Below are 26,525 nucleotides of genomic sequence, written 5' to 3' on the forward strand. Positions count from 1 at the left end.
ATGTTTACCACATAACTTGTCGATTTGACATCTTCTATAAATTCATTCAACTCGTTTCAAGTGATTTCGAAATGTGAAAAAAGACAAAAAATTACTGTATCTAGTGTTGAATAAGAATTTGTACTTGCGTTGAGTGATTTCCAAGTTGAAAAGTGAGGAAAAATGATTAAACCTTGTTCAGAATCGCCGAATGATATAAAAAATATATTTATGAAATTAACGAAAACGAAACGCCTCACTTCTCGTAAACAATCATGACATCTTTCATTTTTTGTAAATGATTACCGAATGTGCCTTTTATAATTATATTTTTATATCATCCACTAATTCTTGTCTGGGTTCAGTGATTTTCAACTCGGAAAACACACAACAAAAGAACAAATTTCCATTCAGAACTCTAATCTGTCATTACTCTATATCTCCTGCCTCTATGAAATCACTCAAAGTAAATGGAGCAAAATGAATGTATAGAAGACGCCAAAGTGACAAGCTATGTGATGAATAGCATCCTTGATTAGTGAAAATATTTGTAGATTCGATACTTCATCATCGAAAAATAATGAAAACAATGTTTCAATGAAATTAAAAAAATCTTGTATGTAATACGATAGGATTTCATTTTTTGTAACTTGTGCTCGTTACACAAAATTAAACTTTTCGCAACTCTTTACGTAAAAAGCTATTCTAGAAGTATGGCCAAGCATAAAATGCATCAAATATACTAATTTCAAAAACCTATTCTGATGAAAAATAGAAATTTAATCTTTTTTCACAAAGCTACATTCTTTGGAATCACAAACTAGTAGGAGATTTGAGCCGATTCTAAGCCTCCCTCCACCACTATGACGTATTATTTGCTTTTTTTTGTTGTTGTTTAGTGAAGTCAAGGCGATGTGACCTTGAAGTGTCTAGTGCATGGAACGTTCAGAATTTTTTTTTCCGTTTCTAAGTCTCCCCCCATCACTATGAGGTATTAATTGTTTTTTGTTGTTGTTTAGTGAAGTCAAGGCGATGTTACCTTGAAGTGTCTGGTGCATGGATCTTCAGATTTTTTTTTCATATAAGATTTTGTGTGTGTGTGTGTGTGTGAGAGAGAATGCACGGTACACGGTTTCATCATGTGCTTGTCTATGTACAAACATACGTCTTCATACTTCGAAGATCCTCCAAGTAATAAATGTTCCATCGGTGTGAGCCCACCAAGTTAGTAGTGGTGTGACGTCACAGCAGCAGCAACTGTTCAACGGTAAGAAAGCGAGATCTTCACTCCACGACGTGTGGCTGAGTAATGCGTATTCATCGGTCTGCCCTCACCTCTCTCGATGCAGTAAAGGCTGTGACGTAACGCATCGCTCTATCTCCAGCAACAACCGTTCAATGGGTAGGAGAGCTAGATGTGCACTCCACGGCGTTTGGCTGAGTAATGCATATGAAAAGAAACATAAAGCAAACAATAAATTTTTACCGAATTATAATCGAAATGAATCATCTTCATTCATTTCATGTTTGGATGCATCAATCATTACCAATAGGTGAATTTTCATGGTTAACACCTCATGAAATTCTCAGTCTTGATATAATGAATGTGGATGTTGATAGTTCTCATGGATATGTATTGGAAGTGGATATACCTTATCCCCAAAAACTTCACGATGAACATTCCGATTTTCCATTCTAAGTGGAATGTTTGATACCTCCATATGCAAAATCGAAAGTTCCCAAATTAATTCCAAATTTAAACAATGAAAGAAAATATATTGTTCACTATAGAAACTTAAGCAAGCTGTCAATCATGGCTTGATAGTGATGAACACGCATAGGGTATTGAGGTTCAGGCAATCATGTTGGATGAAGCCCTATATAGATTTTAATACTGAAATGCGTAATCGGTCTAATGACAAATCTGAAAAAGATTTCTACAAACTAATGAAAAATGCAGTCTATGGAAAAACAATGGAAAACGTAGACAATAGAATTGATGTTAGACTCATTACACATTGGGAAAATACAAAAAGAACTATAGGTGCTTGTTGTCTTATATCGCGACCAAATTTAAAAAAATGCTCCATTTTTACTGAAAATTTTGTTGCTATTCAATTGGCTAGAGTAAGAGTTCATTATGATGAACCACTGTATTTGGGATTTTCCATTCTGGAATTATCCAAAACACTTATGTATGATTTTTTCTATGGATGTATCAAACAACAGTTTGGAGAAGATGCGTCCTTACTCCACACTGATACCGACTTCCTTATTCTCGAAGTAAATACAGACAATTTCTATGAATTTATCGAAAATAATATAAATAAGTTCGATACATCTAATTATAAAATGGGAAACCAATTCAATATTCCAGTTACAAAGTCAGTTCTGGGCAATTTCAAGGATGAATTCCCAAATGATCCAATAATCAGCTTTTACGGTACAGGTGCTAAAGCGTATGATGTGAAATCTGTTGATGGTGAACTGAAGAAGGCCAAAGGCGTCAAACAATCTGTTATAAAGAATTAATTGACATGTGAAGACTATGAAAAAATCATCGAAGAAGGAGGTATGATATTCAGGAAGATGAACTCATTCAGAAGCGTATTACATGATATTTACACTGAATTGAAAAATAAAGTCGCATTATCATATCACGACGACAAAAGATTCATCATTCCGAATACCATTCGAACTCTTCCATGGGGTCATAGCGATATAGAGTTTTATCGAAATGATCCTAATGACAACATTCGTTGGGTGTCTGAAATCGTTCATTTTTTTCCTCAAGAGAGCGCCTTAGACCAACTAATTAATTTGTTGACTGCTGAGATGAATAACTGAATTATCATTCGAAGTGTTGTTGCTTTTTCCTTCAAACCGGAACATTCATTATTTGTGATTATTTCATTGTGATTTTTTTACATTGAAGTATTACTTTTGTCAAGTTACTTTGATGAATATAAAATGACAAACAAAAAGTTATTTGTTTTACTTATATTTTTCCTAACCAATTTCTGCAAAGTATATAGCATAATGTAAATGAAAGAAATATTAGTTTGAAAAGAATCATCGTAGGGTGCACAATGTCTAAAATGATAGATTAGTTTGGTAGAAAAAGAAAATGGGATGGTAATGTCATTCGAGGTCCTCCCGGGAATGGATTTAAATTAACAAAAGATGTTCATTATGACATGCAAAGAAAAATATTGAAAAATACAAGCGAACCAATTGACAAGAGTCATTGTGTAACTGTATCATATCTTGAGGGGGAAATTAATGGAACAAAAAAGGTCATACTTCTAGCCCTACAAGCTGCAATACAAATCACAATTGGTAATGTTGCTCGCGATGCACGTCAAGCATTCGATGATAAAATTGCAGAGGCTCAGATAACTTTGGCTCGTAAATATGGCAATCTAAAAAGTGATGTAGAAACAAAAATTTCTGACATGACAACATTTACAATGGAAAAATATGATGCATTGGAAGAGAGAGTTGTAGTTTTGGAGGAAAAACATAAAGTCATACCATCAGGCGAACTGGGGTATCCAGGACTGAACATCAATCCAAATGTTAGAATAATAGAACCAAAACCAACATATGACGTATTAGTTGAACGGGCATGGTGAATGCATTCCGCGCGCGAATTAGGTTAGGTAAGATTAGGGTAGGTTAGGTTAGTTCTGAAGAAACGTGAACTGTTGAGCGGTTTCCTACAGAGATGTAAGGAAGCAGAATATGCTTCCCGATCAAGTGAGGCCGCGTTGGTTAACATGAACCGCCAAAAGTCTGTTAGAGAAAGAAATGGCCGAACTAGATCGGAAGTATGCATCTCTGGAGGAAAAATGTAGAGCAGAGACCTCTTCGATAGAGACGTATGAAAAGTTAGTGACATTTATTAGGACTTTTTCGTAGATTAAGTGAAAAAGATAGATTAGTTTTAGGTTAGTTAGGAATATTTAATTATGGTAGTTTTGAGTTTATATTTGTAATTTTAGAAAAATAAAAAAAGAAGTGAAATAAAGGGTGTACATTGTTTTGGTTTGGTACACATTGAACAATGCGATGGTTGGAGCATTTTTCTTCACTTCGTCTTATTATTTTTTTTTAATTTCAATTCCGAGTTCTTCTACACAAATACCTCACATTAATTTTTGTGTTCTCTAATCTCTTGTAAATAATCTCTTGGAAAAAGACATGTTTCATAATGAAATTAATAAGTATATCTCATATTATTCATTTTTACATACAACATTGCATAACCCCTACCTACCCGCCACTCCCACCCTCTCCACTTGTAGAGTATAAATGTAGGAGTTCCTCAATGTAACATTCAGTTGAGTAGCTATCGCCAGCATGTCAACAACACAGGAAGCTGATTCCACGACAGGACCCCAGTTGGAACCTCTGTCAGAACCTAGAGCTCCTGACTACAGGAGTAACAACGACGACGACGACGACGACGATTCGGACGTGGACATGGAAGTCGATTCTACTACAGAGCCACATAGAGGTCCTTCAACGTTTTGGAGCATTGATTCCCGGATTCAAGTGCTTCATGTTACAAGCACTGACGATAGGCAAAGGTCCGGATCCTAATATGGATACTGATCCAGAAGCTGCTGCCCAGTGGTCGAGGCGGCTGGCTTTCTTACGCAGAATTGAGAATGAACTCAATTCTGATGACGATATGTAATCATTTCTCTTATCCTTTCCTTTCCTTCCACGGAGTACACACTTTTCGGTTGTTGTACACGAGGCACTGCGAGGTTGGGGCTGTGTCTTCATCCCTCTCCCTTATTAGTTTTAGAAGACATGTTTCACAATGAAATCATTAAGTATAATTTCATATAATTCATATTGTATCTTATCCATTCAATTATCTCTTTCTTTGAATATAGCTCATGTCATTTTGCAAATCATTCCCACTTAATCCCCTCTCATCCCCACTCCTCCCCTACTCCCTTTCAAAAGTATAAAAGTTGAAATTATCTGTTGGAATTTTCAGTTAATCAGCCACCTCCAACATGGAACCTGATTCAACTACTGAACCATTTAGTGTCTCAGAGAATCAGCCACCTCATTACGCCTCCATCCAAGTACATATCTTTTACTCCACGACGGCACCGTACGGCATTTGGGTATGAACACATGAATCATGATATTCGAAGGCAGGTGCAGCATGTTACCGGCAGCGATGAAGGGCACCTTTCGGATGGAGGTTACCCGGATCCTGACGGATGGTGGGATCCCGATTGGAATGGCCCACTTCCCGGAGACACAGATGATGACGATGACAGTGATGACGATGATGACGCTGACGATTAATACGAGGAATTCGAGGATAGACCTCAACCATTTCCAATCCTCATCGAAGATAGTCCTCCACCATTCCCCATCCTGATTGATGACGATATGTAATCGTTTCCTCATTTCTTCCACCCTTTCCTTTCCTTTCCTTCCACGGAGTACACACTTTTTGGTTGGTGTACACGAGGCACTGCGGAGCTGGGGCAGTGTCTTCCTCCCTCTCCCTTATTACCTTTTTTTTTTTTTTCATAATAATCACACAGAGTTTCTCATAATAATCACTCAGAGTTTCATGAAGATTATCATTCTTGGTGTTTTCGAATTTCAAACACTGAATTGTTCTACATTTACACTTCACCCCTCCATTTTATTTTTTCAAATATAAATATAGCATCAATCCCAGTTCTACATCATTCTTCCACAATGTCGAGTACAGGACCCATTCAGGTACATGAAATAGATTCAACGTCTGATCATTTCATTACAACCTTCGCTCAATTTCTGCAACGCATCTATGATCTTCCTGATGATTTCCCAGAACGTATAGAACAAGGTATGCAAGAGGAAGTAGATGCAGAGTTTGAGATGGCTGTTGTAGAGTTTTACAATCTAGATAATTATGCGGACGATGTCATTAGTATATCATCTGATTCAGATGATAATGAGGACGACATCATTAGTATATCATCTGATTCAGATGACGACACCATCATTATTGTTTCTGATAACAATGAGGAGCATTAGTCCATACCATTGCATGGATTAATGAAAAGAAAGCTCTTTTCAGGGCTACAATTGAAGACTGAAATAAAAATAGCTCTTTTCAGAGCTATCATTATTATACTTTCAAACAGAAACAGGTTCATACCATTGTTAACATTAGGTTAACATTATAGTCTCAAACAAAATGCAAGTTAAAGTACCATCATCCCACTCTGTAGTACTCATCATTATATGCATATATATTTATATTCAAATTGCCAACTTCAACTTTCAGTTAAAGTAGTACTAATCATATGCACAGATATTCAATTACTAGCAAATTCCCAACTTCGACTTTTCAGTCAAAGTGGTAATCACTCATATAATGCACAGATAGTCAAAGACTAACAAATTTCCAACTTAGACTTTAATTAGTCAAAGTAGTCATTTGTCACATAATCTGTGAATACTGTGTATCTGTGAATAATGTAGCCCTGAAAAGGGCTGTTGTTTTTTTTACCAATAGGTCCATGGTTATTCTGTCACAGGTTTGACATTATTGCATATTATGCATGCTGACACTCTCGTGAAATTTGTGAGCGATCTTTCACATGCCTCACACCAATACTGACCCAGCTGCATCATAGAGACCGTATCATGGATGTTTACATGTTGATACCAGCCGCCGTTAATTTTCCGTATCGAGTAAAATCGAAAACAACACCAACATAACTTTTTGATGTTGCCATCAATCGTTCGGATCTGCATATGCGCGTCCATCACGCAATATAAATCCATGGGATCTTCTAGCGTGTCAGTGATGTTGAGCATTCGGAGACTGATTCTCAAAGCACCATCACCTTCAGAGGAATCAGCTATAATCCCTTCATCATCGCCTTCACCATCTACGACCAACTCATCGACCATGTCATCATCTTCATCGCTCTCATTAGCCTCGTTTTCTTCAGCCTCATTTTCAACTCCGTTGACTCCAAGGTCAATCTCCTCTTCATCGACTCCAACACCTTCTTCAAATATCACTTTCTCTAGTTGAATGTTGGCATCCTCATTTTCTGACTCGTCTATCCAATTATTTGCATCAATAGCAGATATTCTGTTTAATGAAGCAACTATTTTTTGATTATTCATCTTGATGTTTTCTCACAGTTGCAGAGTGAATGAATGAACTTCAGGGTCGCAAGTCGACTTATATAATTGTATAAGTAGTGGTGGTGGTACGACTCCTACTTATCACTTGACTCGTTTTGAGTGGAAGAGAAGGAGAAGTTATCCCACTATACTCTCATGATGTTAATTTGTATAAATAGAGAATGTCAGAATAGGAGAGAGCAGTCGTAGTTTCTATAAGTCATCTCTTGATATTTATATTCGAATTAGTAAAATGCCGTTTCCAAAAGAGTGGAATGAAAAACCAAAAGTGTGTGTCTACCCAATGATGATTGCCGGGGCTATTGTGTACTACTTTTGCCAAATAAATAGACCCAAGGAAGCAATTAATCCATGTACTGGTATGTGTAGTGATTGTGTGTCGCTGATTCAACTATCGCCTTCATCTCATCCACCGAAGCGAACAAAATCTGATTATCGTCAACAACAGTCACAGTGCCTGAAGTGTTCCGAACCTATAATATTGAATAATATAGGTATTTGTAGATATATTTGTGGTACCTGTGCTGCCGTTCCAGCTCCGCTGCAACGTTGTTTGCGTTGTGATACATATTCTATGAATTGCTGGAATCATGTGTGCACTACATGTAGAAGTACTTGGGATTTATGTGAGAAGGTTGGTTGACTCTACCCAAATAGGAGAATTCATTTTTTTCAATGTTGGTGTTTGACACATGAACAACAAATATTGAGGAGGAGAGTGAAAGAACATTCCACATCGACAACGACATATTAACACTTTTGATTTTCATTACCGTTATTGTCCTCTGTTATAAATAAATATATTATTTTGAATTCATTTGTATTATTTTCTCCCAATTCAAAGATGCATGCAACACAGAGTGTTCCTCTAAAATGACGAAGATCGTCATATGCGTGAACAGTTTTGTGAAAGAGCGCATGCGCTAGTTTATTTTCTTCTATAAAAGGTGAAATATCAGTAATATTATCACCTTTTTTATTTACATTCTATTGCTATCACATATCATTCCTCAGACCTAAATAATCATTATCATGAGCTCTATGCCGTTGTTGATTGCTGAAGATGGTTCACCACTTGTTGATATCGATCACACTGATTTCGAAAATATTCCAGTATTACATTTATCGAGTCAAGATTCGATAAATGATTTTGATATTGATGACTTCGTTAACTTCGCAAATGTGCCGAAAGCAAATGAGCAAATTGTTATTGAAAATCCAATCGTTTCGCAATCATCGCCACTCAAACACCCTCCATCTACCCTTCCTCTTAGTGTTGATAAGAAATCTAGAACAATCAAGAGGAAGGTTACTAATGCATCTTCATCGATTGTCACTGACTTCAGAGAAAAGAAACAATCGAAAAGTGTTGTGCGAGAGAAAAAACCCACAACGAAAAGTGACAGATCGAAGAGGAAGCCGAAAGGTTCACCTAAAGAAATGAAGGGTGGAGAAATGGAGAATTGGAGAAATGAAAAAGAAAGCAAAATGCTTGTAAAGGCGCAGATGGCTATTGCTGATCTTGAAAAGAGTGAGCGGGCTATTAATGCTAATAAGGAAACTCTTCAAGCATTAGATGCTAAGATTGCATTAGCGAAGGTTGAATTGACTACAATGTGTACAGTTGCAGATGAACTTCGTTCAAAAATTGTTAAAGATAATCAATTCAATCAACGTTCGAGAATGCAAGCTCAGGCAGAGCTCGAGGAGTCGACTCAGCTTTATGAGACGGCATCATCAGTGAGAGATAGTTGGCGAAAAGAGTTAGAGAGTGCATTTCAAAGAGACGGCGATTAGTTTTGGAAATGATAATGTGTTTTCAATATCGTGAGTTGAAAAATATAAGCGAGAATGGAGTATTCAATTATTTTGGTTTGGTATACACAGAAAGTTGCGAATGGCTGGGGCAACGTTTACCGCTGCAATATTTTTCAATTCAAATACTTATAATTGAAATGAAAACAATAATGAACTTCAACATTACTTCATTCATAAATACAATAGAAGATAATCTAAACCATATTTGATTCATTATTCCAAGAATTTTGTTCGCTAGGAAGGCCTAACCACTTTACATATACTCAATTTTTTCTTTTCTTCAACACCCCCTCAATCAGATATACGTCAGGATTTTTGGTTCGTAATAACTCTTCTTCGTAAAAACATCCTCTAATAGTTTATTCATTCATATCTTCAAGATTATAGGTCATTGGGGAGGTTTTATTAGTTTTAACAATTTCGAAGAGCTCCGTGTAAGACTTTTCAAAAATATTTTTGTACTTGCTTATACGTACAATATCATTCAATTGGAATTTGGGTTTACTTTGTTTTCCTCCAATTCCTTTGATACCATTGAATTTCAATTTTGCTGTTGAATCAACATTGATGGGTGCCCTACCTATTGTACGATAAACTTCATGTTATATCTACTAGTTATAGTTGGAAGAATATCAAGCCATTTGTGGTGACCTCTTATCGAAAATTCCTTGTAGAGCCATGCCTTTATTGCACGAATCACTTTTTCTGCTATAGCCGCCTTCTTTGTGCTAAATGTTGAATAATGATTGATATTATATTCTCGCATGAGAGATCTGTTTTAAAAAATCTGTTTAAAATCTGTTTTTCCGTTAACCAGCTGTCGCACCCCTACGAACGACAACCCCCAGAAGTTGAAACTTGTGCGAACTAAGGATTAACGAGGTCTTACCTTTTAACGTGTGATTCCTAACACGTTATGTTAAAAAGCTTATGTTAAAAAATTCTTTCCCTTAATCGCTTTGTATATGTTTGGGGGGAAATTTGGCTTCCTTCAGTACATGTTTCATTGCTTTAGTTATTGTACTACCTATCTTTAACTGCTACAGTCCACAAATATTTTGAGTCCTTTATTACTTTTTGCATAAGGTTGTAGTTCAGCTAGATCTATTTGCCATAGATCTGTAAAACCTTTGATGGTGATTATTCTCCTACGAAAATTACATCTTGCAGGTCTATGTAATTCATTAACAACTTGTCGTTTGACATCACTTATTTCATTAGTCATTCTATTTTGAAATGATTGAAGGGAAAAGTTGATAATGTTACCGCATTGAATGATCATATGATAGTGATCATTTCTTGTGGATATATCAATATATTATACCTTCTTCACGTGATTCTTCAATTATTGAAATTATTTCATTGTCATGTCCAGTATGTCCAGCTGACTTTGAAGCTACCAATAGTCGTAGGGGAGCAACTAACTCTTTGGTGAATTCCAGGACACATAATTCACAGGTTCAGAATTATATGTTTTCTCCATTTTCTTTCGTTTGAGTGTTCCACCAATTTTACTTCTACTTCTTATTGGATATTGTCGTGAGTCTAATAGAGGTTTGATAATTTCACGAAATTTTTTAGAATTTGTGTTTTTGAAACCATTCTTCAGATGATATCGTTTATATGACGAGTATACTTGACGAGTTTCATCATTATCAACATCTTGCGGATTCTTCAAAAAGATTATATCATACAAGTCTGGACTACCTGCGCATTCATATTTTTTCACTGTATTAGCATCCCAAAATGAAGTGTTTCCATCTTTGAAATGTACCACTAGACTTCCCATTTTCAGCTTTTGTGTAATAGGATCCATACGTACACCAAATGTTCCATCATATGCTGGATTTCTAAATTTTACATTATTCAAAACATCTTCACGACTTTCATTCATATATGTTCCGAGGAATCGATGTGGGAAGATGAAGGTGTTTCGAATAGAGTGTGCTCGTGTCACTATTCACAGATGATACACTACCAAAAGATTGTTTTCTTCCTATTGGAGTACTCATGGGATAATTTTGAAGTAGATTGAACATTTCCTTTGTTTGACGATAACATTGATGATCTCGAAGTAGCGTTTGTTGATAAAATATTCAATGGTTTCGTTATGGGCTCATACAATTTTTCAAGTGTCGTACGATTTTCAATATTATCATTCTTGATAGAGTTGAATTTCTGCCTGACAGCTTCTGTTGTCCCTACTAGTTGACGTTTCAAATTCATTTCACTGTTTTCATTTTCAGAATCATTTTTCGAATTCATAATGGTCTTTTTAAATTATAGCTCAATTCGCTGATGGAGTGACCTCTACAATATTCAGTGATCGAATAAATTTGAATAACAAGATCATGGATATATGAAACTATCGAATCCTTTGCGATATCTACCTTCATCTATTTTTCTGTCTTTATCAATGACTAGAAATCTGTATTGGTCCTCCCAGCATTTAACACACATCAATTGGAATTGTTTGAATGTTACATCGGGTGATACATGATCTAAATAAATATGATGTAAATTCGTCTCATCTTATTTGAACATTATAATGGAATTGGTATTGTCATGCACTAATTGTTTGGTTACCCGTGAATATGTCTGTGCGAGATAAAAACAATCAATATTCTTATGACGTCCCATACAGAAACATTATCTAATAATATCCTGCTTTTCACATATCACATCATCGAAAATGAAAACAGAATTAGGCTTAGCATCGGAGGGTTCCACTATTTCTGCATCATTGCTGAATGTATAAAAACCTAATCCTTTTATAGGTTCCAAAACATTTCGCAAGTACTGATATTTAGGTTGATTGAGTGATTTCAAATATAGATACACATTTCTGAATCTCAATCCTTGTGGATGTGTTAATAGCGATATCATTGCATTCGTCTTTCCACAATTTGAAGGTCCTATAATGAGTCAGCGAACTGATGATGGAAGTAGTGGACCATGTCTGAATACCCTTTGTCCTTTCAATCCACACCCGAATTTTTTATCTACAGCAAACTTTTCTTTCTGTTTTATAATGCGCATCGTGCCATGGTTGGAGACTATATAAATGTTATTAGCTTATTCATTTCAATGTGTACTATCAAACGATACGGACGTATTGGAAGTGATCGTAAAATTGAAAGAGGTTGTGGTTTTGATAATGATTTAATAAACAAACTTCCTTTCGAATTACATCTACCCAGAGTTATCAATACTGTGGGCCGGGTACAAAACTGAAACAACGTTTAGCTCGCAACGATCCTGGAATCAATAAATTAGATATTGAATGCAAAAAATACGATATTCAATATTCTAAGGATCCATTCGATCTTGCAGCAAGAGATTTAGCCGACAAAGAATTTTAGACAGAGAAATTTAGAATACAGCGCTTGGGATAGGGTTGAATCGAAGGACGCGAGTATTGGGGAGAGAGCAGCTGCATTACTTGTCACCAACATTATGAAAACAAACAGACATATGGGCATGGGTTGTAGCAGCAATAAGAAAAAAGTAAGAGGAAACAAACGAAGAAAAATAAAAATAGAAAAGTTGCATTTGGTGCTGGGATAGTCCATAAAGTGCGAAATATATTGAAGAAAGCTGGTGGGGATCAATTTTTGACGAATAATAACAAAAAAGCTATCACTGTGGCATTGCAGGCGGCACGTAAATATCCCAAAGCTGCCGGTGGAAAGAAGAAAATCCGCACACCACGCATAATTCCTGTTCCCAAGATCGGTGGACTCTTGCCATTCATACCAATTTCTGCTGGACTATCCGTTTTAGCGGAAGCCGCTGCTGATAATACCAAGGCCGTGAATTCAGCAAGAGCTAGCAGAGCGGCTTTAATGGAAGCCAATCGCCACAATAAAACCATGGAGGCTGTAGCATTGGGCAAACGCGGAAGTGGAATATACCTCAAACCGTACCGTAAAGGTTTAGGACTATATTTAAAACCATACAAAGCCGCAAACAAAACAAAAAACTAATTGAACCCCTCAGAGGCCTCTTAATGATCTCGATCTCAGTTATTATGCACAAAAAATGAAAATTCCACATTTTCGTGGTGTTTTTATGCGTGACAGATTACCCTCTTCAGGCCCAAGACAAAACGTGACAGCTATTGTTAATTTAGATGGAATAAGTAAACCAGGAACACATTGGGTGGCATATAAAAAATGCGGGAAAGAAGTCGCATATTTCGATAGTTTTGGAGATCTACCCCCACCATTGGAATTGACTCGATTCTTTCGAAAATGTTCGAATGTAAAAATCAAATATAACTATGATCGTCAACAGAAATTCAATACAGTTCTCTGTGGTCACTTGTGCTTACAGTTTCTCTCTGAATAATTTTCTAAATAAAAAATGGATACAACACCAAAACTGGATCGGGAGGCTATCAAGGGAATGGGGTTTTCACTTAGAATATTTTCAAAATATGGTACCTTGAAAAAAATGGATGAAGTGATGCTTGCAAATATGCCCAAGAAAGTGATACTTGCATGTGTTGCACATGAGATTGCATATGTTTGGGAAAAGTTACCTAAACATCTACAAGATGACATCGATATAATGAAACATAGATATTGTTATGAACACCATCCCGTTGAAAATTTAGATTCAGATGTTAATGATGGTCCTATACCTCGAAAATCTATGTGTTGTATTTGTAATATAGACGATGTGAATATCGAATGCATCACCTTTGAAAAAGTGTAAATTGTCTCAAATGTGCTGTTGCTGTGCACAAAAATAAATTGAAATGTGTTTCAAAATATTCATCAGTCATGTCACGAAAGTTCGAGCTACAAGCTGTCGGGACAAGTGTCTTGAGTGCGGATTTTTTTTTCAACAGTTGAATTGGATAGGAACAGCCGTTATGGATTAGGACTTTTGGGATTCTATGGATGCAATACAATCAATAATATAACTGAAGCTAATAATTCAGTGAGTTACAGAATCAGTAATGACAACTCATCGATACTCCAAAAGTTTACAATTGAAATTCCATGTGGTGCTTACGAAATAAAAGAGATCAATGCCGTCATACAGAAATATATCATGTTCAGATTGTTTCATTATGAAAAACCAATTGATATCGTAGTAGATGATATTTTCTATCTACACGCCAATAATAATACATTCAAATGTGAAATGCGATCCAAATATGAAATTGATCTGACAGATCCAAATTCTATAGCGGAAATGATGGGATTCGCTCATGACATATTTCCACCAAATCAGATACATGAATCCTCATTACCAATAAACATTACAACTGTGAGACTTATCCGCTTAGATTGCAATATAATATCTGGTTCATATATAAATGGTGAAGAATCCCACATTCTTTTCTCATTCGATATTGATGTCGAACCTGGATACAATCTCACTAAAGAACCATACAGTATTATATAAATGCCTGTCAGTCCAGAAGGTCGTCAATTGATTCACAGTGCGTATTTTGGATGAAAAAAATAAACTTATCGATTTTGGAAGTGATTTGGAAGAGATTTTCATTATTTTAGAATTGAAGAAAATCGAATAACTATTGTTATGGGTTTCATTTACAATAGACAAAATCGTATTGAACCAACCAAACCAAAACGAGCTGCACTATCAAAAAGAAAAGTGGGCATAAAAAGAAAAGTGTGCATAAAAAGAAGCTCATTTCACAAGTATATGCTAAACAGTTAGCACATAACGGTCTGTCTGTAAGTGATCTTAAATTTTCGAAATCGATTGGATTGAAAGTGAGAAAATAACAATGGTGCTCGAAACAAATAGTGAAACGTTGAATATATTCGATGAACCAGTGCTCGATCATTCTCTCATAAGTTTACATGAGCACACATATAAACCCTATGGATCACCGCTATTCAGGAATTCGGATGAAATTAGAATTGCGATCAGTAATCAAGATGTTATACTAGATATTGCCGAGAGCTTCATTTACATAGAAGGTGAATTCACCCCCAAAAATGTAGCGAAAACATGCTATCTCTCGAATAATGCAATTGCATTTCTCTTTGATGAAATTCGTTACGAAATGGGTGGTGAACAAGTGACTGTTGTTAGAAAACCTGGGATAACATCTACAATGAAAACCATGAAATCATTTGGACAATCACATGCTAACACATTATTGACATCTGGCTGGGGACTTTCACAATTGAAACAAGATATCTTGGACACAAACAGTCTTGTTTTTAGTGGAAAACCACTGAAATATTTGATGGGTTTTGCTGAAGATTACAACAAAAGTATCTTGAATGCCAAACAGGAATTGATTTTGATTATCGCTCGATCATTCAAAAACTGATATATAGGTGAGGTTAATACTGATTTGGAAATAAATAAAATCGAATGGAAAATAAGACATATTGTATCAGATGAAAAACACAAGCTCAAACTTTTGAGTAGAATAAACAAAAGCGGTCTGAATGCCAAAATCAAGTTGGCTTATCGTATGTGGGACCTTTATGAACTACCATCATCACGTGGGACTTCTTCAGACATATGGGCCATCAAAACAACCAACGCTCTGGAAACTCCTCGTTTTGTCATCATCGCATTCCAAAGTACTACAACATCTGAAGATAGAACACAGGATATTACAAAATTCAGAACTGCTGATATCAATAGTATTCGAGTATACTCGAATTCTGAAGTTCATCTATATGAGCATTGGAATTTGAATTTCGATAAAAAACTTGATGCTCCTGCTTATTAGGCTGCTTATGATAAAGATATGAGTGAACCTCTGATGGACATTGGACAATTTAGAGAGAATCCACTATTCGTTAGCGATTGTTCCCATCAACCGAATGCAACAAAATCATAAACTATTGATATATAGATTGAGTTTGAGACAAGGAAGACCAAGTTTCCAGACAACACTAAAGTATATGCATTAATTTTACATGATACAGTTTTAACATACAATGCATTGGATGGTTCAGTTCACAGCGGATATTGACACTCTTTGAATTATTGATACTATTTCATTTTTCCACTCTTTCATGTACTGTATTATGATTTTTCTTTCTTTCATTTGTAACTGAGTTATATCATGTATTGTAATTTTTCCAAATTCATATATACCATATTATTTATTGTTTTGTAATCATTTTCTATTGTATATTGTGATTTAAATAAATAAAACATGAAAATAATACAAAGTTCTTCCTCATAGTCATCATTTTCGCGACCATCTTCAATTTCCTCTCGATTTTCATCATTCAATTCAAAGTGATGAATAATCCATTCTGGCAAGTATGGTTGGAGGCTATACAGGAATCTTCTCAGGTTCAATTCAATCATAATCTCACAAAGTAGCCACAATTTCAATTCATTATCCAAATATTTGTTACAAACTTCAGCGCCACTCCGATAGTTCTCAGCATCACGAAGACATAATTCGATTTGTTTTTCATAATAGCATACACTCATATCATAATTGCTTGCATGTTCAGCTCCATCACCCAACACCTTCAATTTAGACGACAAATGTTGAACCGATGATTTGAGATCTACAACATCGACCCAATCTTCCACATCTTTGGATGCAGTATCGACATCTGTGATCGCATCCAGTTGGGAGGTGGGCTTGGCTGTGACGTTAGGCAGCTCTACAGGGTAGCAACTAGCAATGTGAAACTTTCATGGTGGGGGTGACTCGCGCTGTTCAACATAAAAGAAATGCCTGGCACACTATGAAATCAGTAGACGAATATATCTGCAGCAGTAAGCAATTGGTAGAGTGTTATTCAGTTCGTAATAGAAGGAAGACGGTGAGTGTATTTTTCTGTTGGAAATTGTTTATATTTTCATACATATTTTCATCATGTCCGTTTCAAAAGTAGACCTAAATAAAATCAATAATTTGATTGTACAGGAGGTTGAAATACTAGAGCAAAAGGCTTTATCGTCATTACCAATTGATGAAGTATATATAATCAAGAATACGTCAACTTATTAGACAAGGTTTGGAAAATCAATTTTATTAACTTTGGAAGATGTGAAAAATGATAAATTATTTAAAACATGGCTACCAAAACGTATTTCGTTGCAATTCAGTGATGACGATATAACTTGAATCAGCTCATCGGGTGGTAAATATACGATGGTGTATTCAGGTCAGTGCCCGCAAAGTTTTGCTGGCATGAAAACGCGATCTCTAGTCAAATTCAATATGATTGAATGATAATTGTAATTATGTATAGTGAATTTCTTTTTGTTTTATTAATATTCATATATTAGATGATCTAAATGATAATTATATGGAAATATAAACATCACTAACTTAGTTGAATACACTCACTCTATAACTACAAAAGAAATGGGAATGTGAGTATTATATTATGGAAACAAGTTGAAGGTTGCTTATTGTTTTTTTATTCGATATCAGTTCCGCCATTCAGAGATGTGGATGCTGTATGCCAGTCAAGATTGGATCGATGTTGTAGATCTCAAATCATGTTGAGTGATGGAGCCGAACATGCAAGCATTTATGATATGAGTATATGCTATGATAAAAAACAAATCGAATTGTGTCTTCATGATGCTGAGAACTATAAGAGTGGTGCAAAAGTTTGTAACAAATTTTTGGATAATGAATTGTAATTGTGTCAACTTTGTGAGGTTATGATTGAACTGAACCTGAGAAGACTCCTGTATAGTCTCCAACCATTCTTGCCAGAATGGATTATTCATCTTTTTGAATTGAATGATGAAAATCGAGAGGAAATTGAAGATGGTCGCGAAAATGATGACTATGAGGAAGAAGTTATTTTAGATAGTCTGTTCCTGTAAATCATAAAAACAATATATATATATATATATATATATATATATATATATATATATATATATATATATATATATATATATATATATATATATATATATATATAGTTGAAGGACAGTCTTTGCTGACTAGTTAAGAACAAAACTTGGGAATTTCTTTGGGTGGACAGCAGAACGGAAGTGTACTCTTATAACACAAGTTATTCCAATATTTCGACAAAATTTATTATCATCTTCAGGGAAAAGCTACAAATGTTTTATGGTGATAATACAATATGAAAAAGTTTTTTTTTATTTTAATAATGATATAAAAATTTTTTTTTAACAACTTACTGTTAGTGAGGTTGGCCGTGTCGAAAAGAATGTTATATCTAAACAATTGAAACATGTCAATACAATAAAATAGTCATCAAGTTAAAAGAGGTAGACACCTCACTGGATACAAAGAAGAATAATGAATTAAAACTTTTAATAAAAATCGTTATTTGTTTTAAAATTATGGGAATACCGGTAAACGCCATGTGCATTCAGAAACAAGAGAGAGAGGCACAAGACAGTTGACATTTTGACAATGACAGTTGTCATGTCATTATATTATAAAGGTTTGTTTGTTTGTATATGATAACAATCTGGAACACAAAGGGAACTGATTATGGAACAAGTGTGATCAGAGACATCTGCTGTTCTGTAAGTAAATAAATGAGAGAAAATCCACAAAATCAAATATATTAATTAATTAACAAAATCCTCAGTGGTCTTGAGGAATGGAATGAAGAAAATATTTAATCAAAATAAAACCCTGCCTTAGGGAGGTTGGAAGTTTTGTTGAAACAATATCAAATATTATGAATTTATATTGGAGAAGAGAACCCAGAATTATTGTTCATTTGGAAATTATGTAAATTTTTATCAATGTCTAATAAGAAGGCATAGATTCCACTGAGATGATCAATGTCAGACCTTTTATTAAGGCAGTTATCTGATTGTAATATGAAAGACATTTCCAAAAACAATCTTTTAGATGTATTTCTTTCAGTTGATAAAATTTTTGCTGAATTAAAGTTCATGTTATGACCTTCTTTGTAAACATGATTGCTGAGAGCACATCTCTCAGGATGTAATCTACTGTCACTCTTATGTGACGAGATTCTGTCTTTTAGTAATCTTGACGTTTGACCAATATATTCACTACTACAATTTAGACAAGGAATGGAATAAATTAGATTAGACTGAAGGTTGATAGGAGTTTTATCTTTAAGTTTAGAAAATAGTTTATTAATGGTGAAAATGGTTCCAAAGGCTATTTTTACATTTAAATCTTTGAAAATTCTGCATAGCTTTGGTGTCATATCGCTTATGTATGGTAAAGAGGAGAATAATATAGGAACTGGAGGTGGATCAGTCCCAATTGTGACATTGTCAGACACTAAAGGATTTTCATCCAACTGGTTATTATTATTGACTTGCACGTCCATGGTAGACGTGCTAAATAAGATCTTCTTAAGTAGAGGATCTGGGTAGGAATTGTTAATGAATAATTGGAAAAGTATATTTAAATTTTTTTTTATGAAAAGAGGGATCGGAAATCTGCAGAATGCGATTCTTCATTTGTTTGACCAAATTAATTTTCGTTGACTGCTTGTGGTATGACCAATAGTTCAAGAACCTCCCAGAACTGATAGGTTTGCGATACCAATCTATGCGTAGAGTGTTATCTGGTGTTCTGAAGGGTTCCCTTCCTTGATACAAAAGTTATCATTTTCCTTGTGGAAACTGGTGTTGAGTTGGATTTCCTCTTCTATAGGTTCCTGGAGGTTGATACTTGGTCTTCTCCTGGGGATGAATCTCGTTAAGATACGGGATGGTTGTCTGTCTGATCTTGGATGATCCGGGGGTGGTTGATTCGAAGTGGATATAATACCGATTCGTATTGGTCCTTTTCGTCTACATCGCAAAAGATGTAAAGTATGATTAATACAATGATCAATGTTATAGTGCAATATGTGAACCATGATATGTGCTTGTTCACAAACGGCTCATTGATAACTTTATTCAATTCTTCGGAATATTGGTTTAATTTATGTTGAGCGATGTTCAACTCGTCAACGTTGATTTTGTTGAGTTTCAGCGGTTTCAGTTCTGGAAGATGTCGTTTTTCAGGAAGATGATCGCAACAGCTGTATGGTATTCGAACGGCATGGTTTTTATATGTGATCTATCGACGAAGTATTTGGAGTGAATTCTAGTGCTTCCAACGAATGAGCTGCATCCGGGTTGGAGTTTTAGCAGGAAATTGGTTTTGATCACTCGTGTAACTGATTCCATATTTTCGCAGTTAATGGTGATTGGTAGGACTTCAGATATTGTTATGAGCCACAAATTTAGACTCAGTTCCTGGATATTTCATTCCGTAGCGTAGATCAGTGAAGACTGGCAAGTTTTCGGGAGGACGGTCAATCTTCTCAATAGTTGGGCTTCGCATATAGCTTCGCTATCAATCGGGTAGGGTAGTAGATCGGAACAGATTCTTACGCCATGATTCAGAGTTTTACAGTTTTCTAAATTTTGAAGTGAAATGTTCAACAAGGATTCGTCATCTCTCGCAATATATTTTTGAACAGTTAATAATATGTGATGAAGTCCCGTTCTGTTATCTGGAATTGGTATTGGTAAAAGTCGATATAGAGTGTATGTTTCTGGTTCGACCAGTGGAATTTTTAATATGAAAACAAGTCTTTTGTCCACTTGATATGCTTCAAGTTCGATGATTTCGATATATTTAGCAACATGTGAGAGCATTGTGGGTAAAGGTAGATTGTTTTTATGGAGTGATTGAGAAATTTCCTGAAGTGAGTTCATTAGGTCATTAAGAGTGATAATTGAACTGTGAAGTATTTTCAATCTAGCGAATGTTATTGAATTCAATATGTCATCAAGGGTTGATTCCAAGAAAAGATAGCTTTCCATTAATGTTTCACATATTTCCAATGTTTTCAATTGTGCTTCATAATATGCAAGATCGTCTGAAATGTTATAGATTGATTGTTCTATTTGCTTGATATCTCGATTGAAGGTTTCTTCATCGATTTGAAGTTTTTGAATAGTTGTGTTGAAATTTCTAATTACTGATGTGGTCACCGATATTTGATTTTTTAAAAGGTTTTCTAATTGGTGTTCGTCTTGAGTGAGTTTATTAATACAGTTGGTGTAATATTCGTCATCTGACGAGTCTAGATTACCAGTAATGGCTTTCCAGAAGGTACCTATTCCATTAATTCCATTAATAATTTTGGGTGTCTGCAAATATTTCTCGATATTTCAAGTCGAGTGACTCAGATATTTGGGTCAATGAACTAATGTGTGTTTTCACTTCGGTTTTGGAGGATAACATTCTAGGGTTTGATTGGTCAAAAGTATATAGCATGTTCTCCAAAATTTTGTTGTTGTTATTTAAGGCAAATTCTATGGAGTCCAAGTCTTTGTAGACGAGAAGAGTCCATTTATCATTGGAAATTTTCAAAGTGCTTTCTTCGTGAAGAAAAATTCCTATTGTGTTATTAATGGGTTGAACGGAGTATTGGGAATGTGTTGTGTGTGTTGCTGAAATCAGCAGGAGAATCCTGAGAATGAAATCAATTTTCAATACAAGGTCGTAGTCTATCAAAATTTACTTTTGTTTTTGTCTTGTCTTCCAATTAACTAGCATTGCTGAGTTTTGGTAGATTTCTATAATTTCAAATGGGCCATCAAATTTGTTTTCTAGTTTATTTTTGATTTGGGATTCTTTAACGTAAACATTGTCTCCTACCTTATACTCAGGTATATTTTGTGCAACGTTTCTATCGAATCGAATTTTGGATTTTTCTTTTTGGTCTTGTGTCCTTTGACGAGCAATTTTATAATAATAAGAGATTTTATTATTTAAATCTCGTAAGTACTTGGTTATGAGTTCTTTTTGGTTGTAAAGAGTTTCGGGTGGTCTACTAGGGGTGTGTTCGAATAGTAGTTCGTAAGGGGTGAATCCGTGTATTTTGTTTTTGGTGTTATTGTAACAAATTATTGCGTATGGTAAAATACCTAAGGGGTGTTCATCAGGGTTGTCGATTTTATTTGTTCTTATCATTTCTAGAAGGGTCGCGTGAAAACGTTCTAAGGAACTGTTTGATTGCGGATGGTCCACACTAGAAAATGATTGTTTGATGTCATAAAGTGTACAAAGGTCTTTCAGTAGGGCGTTGTTGAATTCTCGACCGAAGTCACAATGAATTCTGAGTGGAGTTTCGTAGTGTTGAAAGTATAGCAGTGAAGTGTTTACTACTGATTTTGCTGATTCATTTTCAATTGGGTAAGCTTGGGTAAATTTGGTGAGTTCGTCTCGAATTGTAAGTATATAGTTTTTTGTGGGAATTTCAATAATGTCAATGTTTATTCTCTCGAATGGTGTTTTCGGAGTTTCTGTAATGACTAAATGGCTTTTAAGGTTTTGTCTGCAAATTTTTGCTTTTTTGGAAGTTTTGCAGTTCTTCACAAAATTTTCTACGTCTTTGATTAAATTTGGCCAATTATATTTTTCTTTTACGCGTCTAACCGTTTCGTTAATTTCTCGATGTACATTATTTTTTCCTGAATGGCATTAGTCCATTACGATGGGAATTTGGTCTTCTTCGGGAGTTCTTGTTAGATTTTGGCATACTGTTATCTTAATTTCTTTTTCAGCTGAAATGAAAAAAAGAATTTCCAAAATTGGTAAATCCAAATTATTTTCGACAAAGTACATTTTGGAAGTGTCTATTTCATTTGTCCATTTATAAAGGATGAAGAATAGAATTTCTACGGCTGGGGTATGATCGAAGGGTAAAGCGATTATGAAATATTTTCTGTCTTTAACGGTTTTACTTGAGATAATATTGATTCTATCGCTGTAAAATTCGGCATTTTTCTCGAATATATCATCTATGATTTCATGATGAAGATTTTCTAATTTATTTTGGCAGAAAGAAGTGATAATGTATTTATGTGATTTGTCTAAAAGTTGCGATTTGTCAAATTTGATTTTTGAGTAGTCAATCAGGGATCGAGTTTCATATAAGTGACTGAAATTTTCGTATTCTTGTAAAATTTGTTCGAAAGGGGGTTTCTTCGTGTTCTGGTGTTTCTTTGTTTTGTGTTTCTTTGTCTCGTGTTTCTGTGTCTTGTGTTTTTGTGTCTTGTGTTTCGGTGTCTGTTGGTTTGTTCGTTCCATCGATTTCGTTCGAAGCGAGTATCGTAAGTTTTCCCTGAAAATTTACACATTCTCTGAAGTGATTAATTTTGATCCGTGATAGGGCATCGACATTTTTGTTTATTTTGCCAGGTTTATACTCTATTTCGTAGTCGTACTCTTCTAATTTGAGTCTCCAACGTGCTAACCTACTACCTGGGTCTTTTATTGAAAAAAGCCAAGTGAGGGGTCTATGGTCAGTGATGAGTTTGAACTTTCTTTCGAACAGGTATGGTCGAAAGTGTTTCACAGCCCACACAATCGCTAAAAGTTCTCTGTCAATCGTAGAGTACTTTGATTCAGCGTTACATAGTGTTCTGGAGGTGTATGCTATGGGAAGGTCTTTTCCTATCGGTTTTTGTGAAAGAACAGATCCTATTGCAAATGCGCTAGCATCTGTCGTTGAGAGGAAAGGTTCTTCGAAGTTGGGATAAATCAAAATTGGACTAGAAGTAAGGGCTAATTTTAATTCGTTGAATGATTTCAAACATTCTGAGTCGAATTTAAATGGGGTATCTTTTTGTAGTTATTTTGTTAGTGGTTTGGGAATTTTGGCAAAATTTTGTATGAAGCGTCGATAATAACCAGCTAAGCCTAAAAAGGATTTGATTTCTTTTGGGTTTTTTGATTGGGGGAATTCAACTTTGGAGGAGTTTGGTTCAACGCCATTTTTCGTGATGACGTGTCCAAGATAAGCGACTTCTTTCCTTAAAAATTGGCATTTGTCCGGCTGAATTTTCAAGTTGGCTTTCCTTAGTCTTTTGAACACTTCTGTCAGTCTTGAAATATGTTTGTGGATCGTTGGTGAGTATATAATGATATCATCCATATATACAAGACAGCGCTCGTTTTGGATGCCAAGGAAGATGTTATCCATCACTCTTTGGAACGTGGATGGTGCGTTCTTTAATCCAAAAGGCATACGGACAAATTCATAGTGACCGTTCTCAACAGAGAAAGCTGTTTTTGGAACGTCTTTTGTGTCGATTTCGATCTGGTGAAATCCTGACGCAAGATCAAGGGTGGTAAAATACTGACATTATCCAAGATGATCTAGCAGGTCGGAAATGTTGGGTAACGGATATTTATCGGCTACTGACAGTTCGTTCAGTTTTCTATAGTCAACCAAAACACGCCATTTGGGTTTTCCTGAAGCATCTAGCTTTTTCGGTACTACCCAAAGAGGGGATGACCACGGGGATGTCGAATGTTGAATGATACCTTGATTAAGCATTTTGGAAATTTGGGTTTTGACTTCTTCTTTGTGAATATGAGGGTATCTGTAAGATTTTGTAAACACGGGTCTCGCATTGTTAGTTTCGATTGAGCGTTTTATTTCATTTGTGAAGGTGAGATTGTCGCCTTCAAGATAAAATATGTCTGAAAATTCTAGGCATAATTCGGTTATCATTTGTTCTTCTTCATGGTTTGAATGGTCAAGTCTGAGTTGGTTTTTTATCTCTTGAGTTCTGTCAATTTGTTGTAAATCATCGTGAGAGGTGTTAAAGTTCAAAATTGATTGTTTTGGGGATTGCGTTGGCGTTTATGATGGATGTCAAAAATTCACCATTTTTGTCGATTTTTACTAGAGCGTTTGGTATTCTGACTTTTTCTTTTTCTTGCGCTAACAGTATAGCGTCGGTATTTTTAGAGTTACTTTTGAGTTTGAATATTCTTTCTGTTCTGGGTTCAATTGAAATTTGGTTTGGTTTCGAATTTTCAGTTACTTCATTACCTATAACTTTGAATAAAGGAACTGTTTTGAAATTTGTAATTAATTGTTTGTTTTTTATATCAATAATACAATTATAATGTTCCAGAAAATCGGATCCTAATAAACCATCGAATTCAATATCAAGGTTGTGAACATAGACTTTGTGGGGATCATTATCTTTGAAATTGATCAGGGTCGATTCAGTGATTAAAACTTTTTGGTCCGTGATTCCCTGGACTATTACATTTTCTGGGAATCGGTGAAGGTATTTTCCACAAGTTTTTGGTTTGAATATCGAAAGGTCTTTGATATAGTATAAGTTTTTTGAATTCATGTAGTGAAGTGAACTTACATGAAGCGTTGTTCCGGGAAGTTCAGATCGGGGTGATAATCTTCTGGGTTCATCGATTGGATTTGGGTTTGAATGTCCGATGTTATGTCTTGGGATTGACTGAAATCTGGAGGGTGATGTTGTGTAGGAAGTGAGATATTTGGAATGTTTATATATTGGTCGTGTTGGTCATTTTGGTCATATTGATCGTATTGGTTGTATTGATCATATTCTTGCAGGCATTGACCATTATCAGTATAATAGTCATTTTCTTGGCTACTAGCTGTACAGTAGTTCTCATACTCTGTATTATAATCTTGGAGAGGTTGAGATTCTTCATATTTAACGCAATGTGTTTTTTGTTGATTTAAGTTGGGGTTGCGTTGAATTACTGAAGGACGATTCTGGTTTTGGTTTTGGAAATTTGGCCTAGATGGGGTATTTTGGAATTGCGGCCTTTGTTGATTGTTTTGAAATTGTGGTCTTTGTTGATTGTTTTGAAAATTCATTTGAGGACGGTTTTGTTGGGGAAAATTTGGTTTCGGAAAGTTCGTATTTTGGAAGGAATTTGTGTTATTTGGTGGTGGTCGTTGTCTTTGGCGGCATTCGTTCGACAAATGACCAAAGCGTCCACAAAAGTTACACGTTCTTGAAGACTGAGGTTGTTGGGGTCTTTTGGGAATGTTGTTTTTCGGTTGGTTGTATTTGTCATGCTTTTGATTTTCGAAGTACGAAAGTTGAAGTTCTCTCCTGATTCGCATATGTGCTTCAAGCATGTCTCTGGGGTTTCCAGCGCGTATGATTTGTCCTAATCTGGGTTCAAGTCTGGTAAGTTGTGAATTCAGTGTCATGGTTTCGATGAGTCTCGATTGAGCTGTTTTTTGATCGGCAGTGAGAGTAGATTTTTGAATACAAGCGTGCATTTTGGCGTTATATACTTGTAATCTGTTGAAAAATATCAACGCGGTTTCATTTGGTAGCTGTTCTAGTCTTTGCAGGTTTTGGATTAAGGAGGTGAGATCTCGGGTATCACCAAAGTTTAAATTTAGTAGGTGTCTGATCTCTTGATATGTTTCGGGGTTTCGAGAGCTTATAAGTTGGGCAGCTCTTCCGCGAAGTTTGTGTTTAATGTGTTTCGTCAAAAGATTTCTTTGGTCGCGAGTTGACATTTGGTATGCACAATCGCAAGCATTTGTAAAGTTTGTTAGAAATATTTGGTCTCCTTCTAACTCAGGGACGATTGAAAATATCTCTGACAATTTATATGGTTCAATTTCGGAGATAGGTTCAGGGATTGGTTCAGGGGCATTTTCGTTGTCAGGCATATCGCTCAATTGATCGATTCACTGGACTATAATAAATCAATAATAGCAATACTCAATACCTTCGAGATAATCGAACAGTACGATTATTTTGATGATGATTGA

At 35.4% G+C, this 26,525-nt stretch overlaps 1 long non-coding RNA gene across 2 annotated transcripts in view; it reads left to right on the forward strand.

Annotated features, from left to right (window-relative positions):
- The window catches only part of LOC141480946 (uncharacterized), a 54,339-nt gene that overhangs the window by 14,650 nt on the left and 13,164 nt on the right, over positions 1-26,525 (forward strand). Inside the window, exon 3 of one of the 2 annotated variants that reach the window (XR_012464655.1) lies at positions 4,994-5,550. The exons of the other annotated variant lie outside the window; for it this stretch is intronic. This is a non-coding gene — a long non-coding RNA (uncharacterized lncRNA). Of the gene's footprint in view, positions 1-4,993; positions 5,551-26,525 lie in introns of those variants that run through there. 2 annotated transcript variants of the gene reach the window in all.

This window comes from Leptinotarsa decemlineata, unplaced genomic scaffold (assembly GCF_025532065.1).
Source record: "Leptinotarsa decemlineata unplaced genomic scaffold, Ldec_3_MD MMD2_tig00000035_RagTag_RagTag, whole genome shotgun sequence".
Classification (NCBI taxonomy): Eukaryota; Metazoa; Arthropoda; class Insecta; order Coleoptera; family Chrysomelidae; genus Leptinotarsa; species Leptinotarsa decemlineata.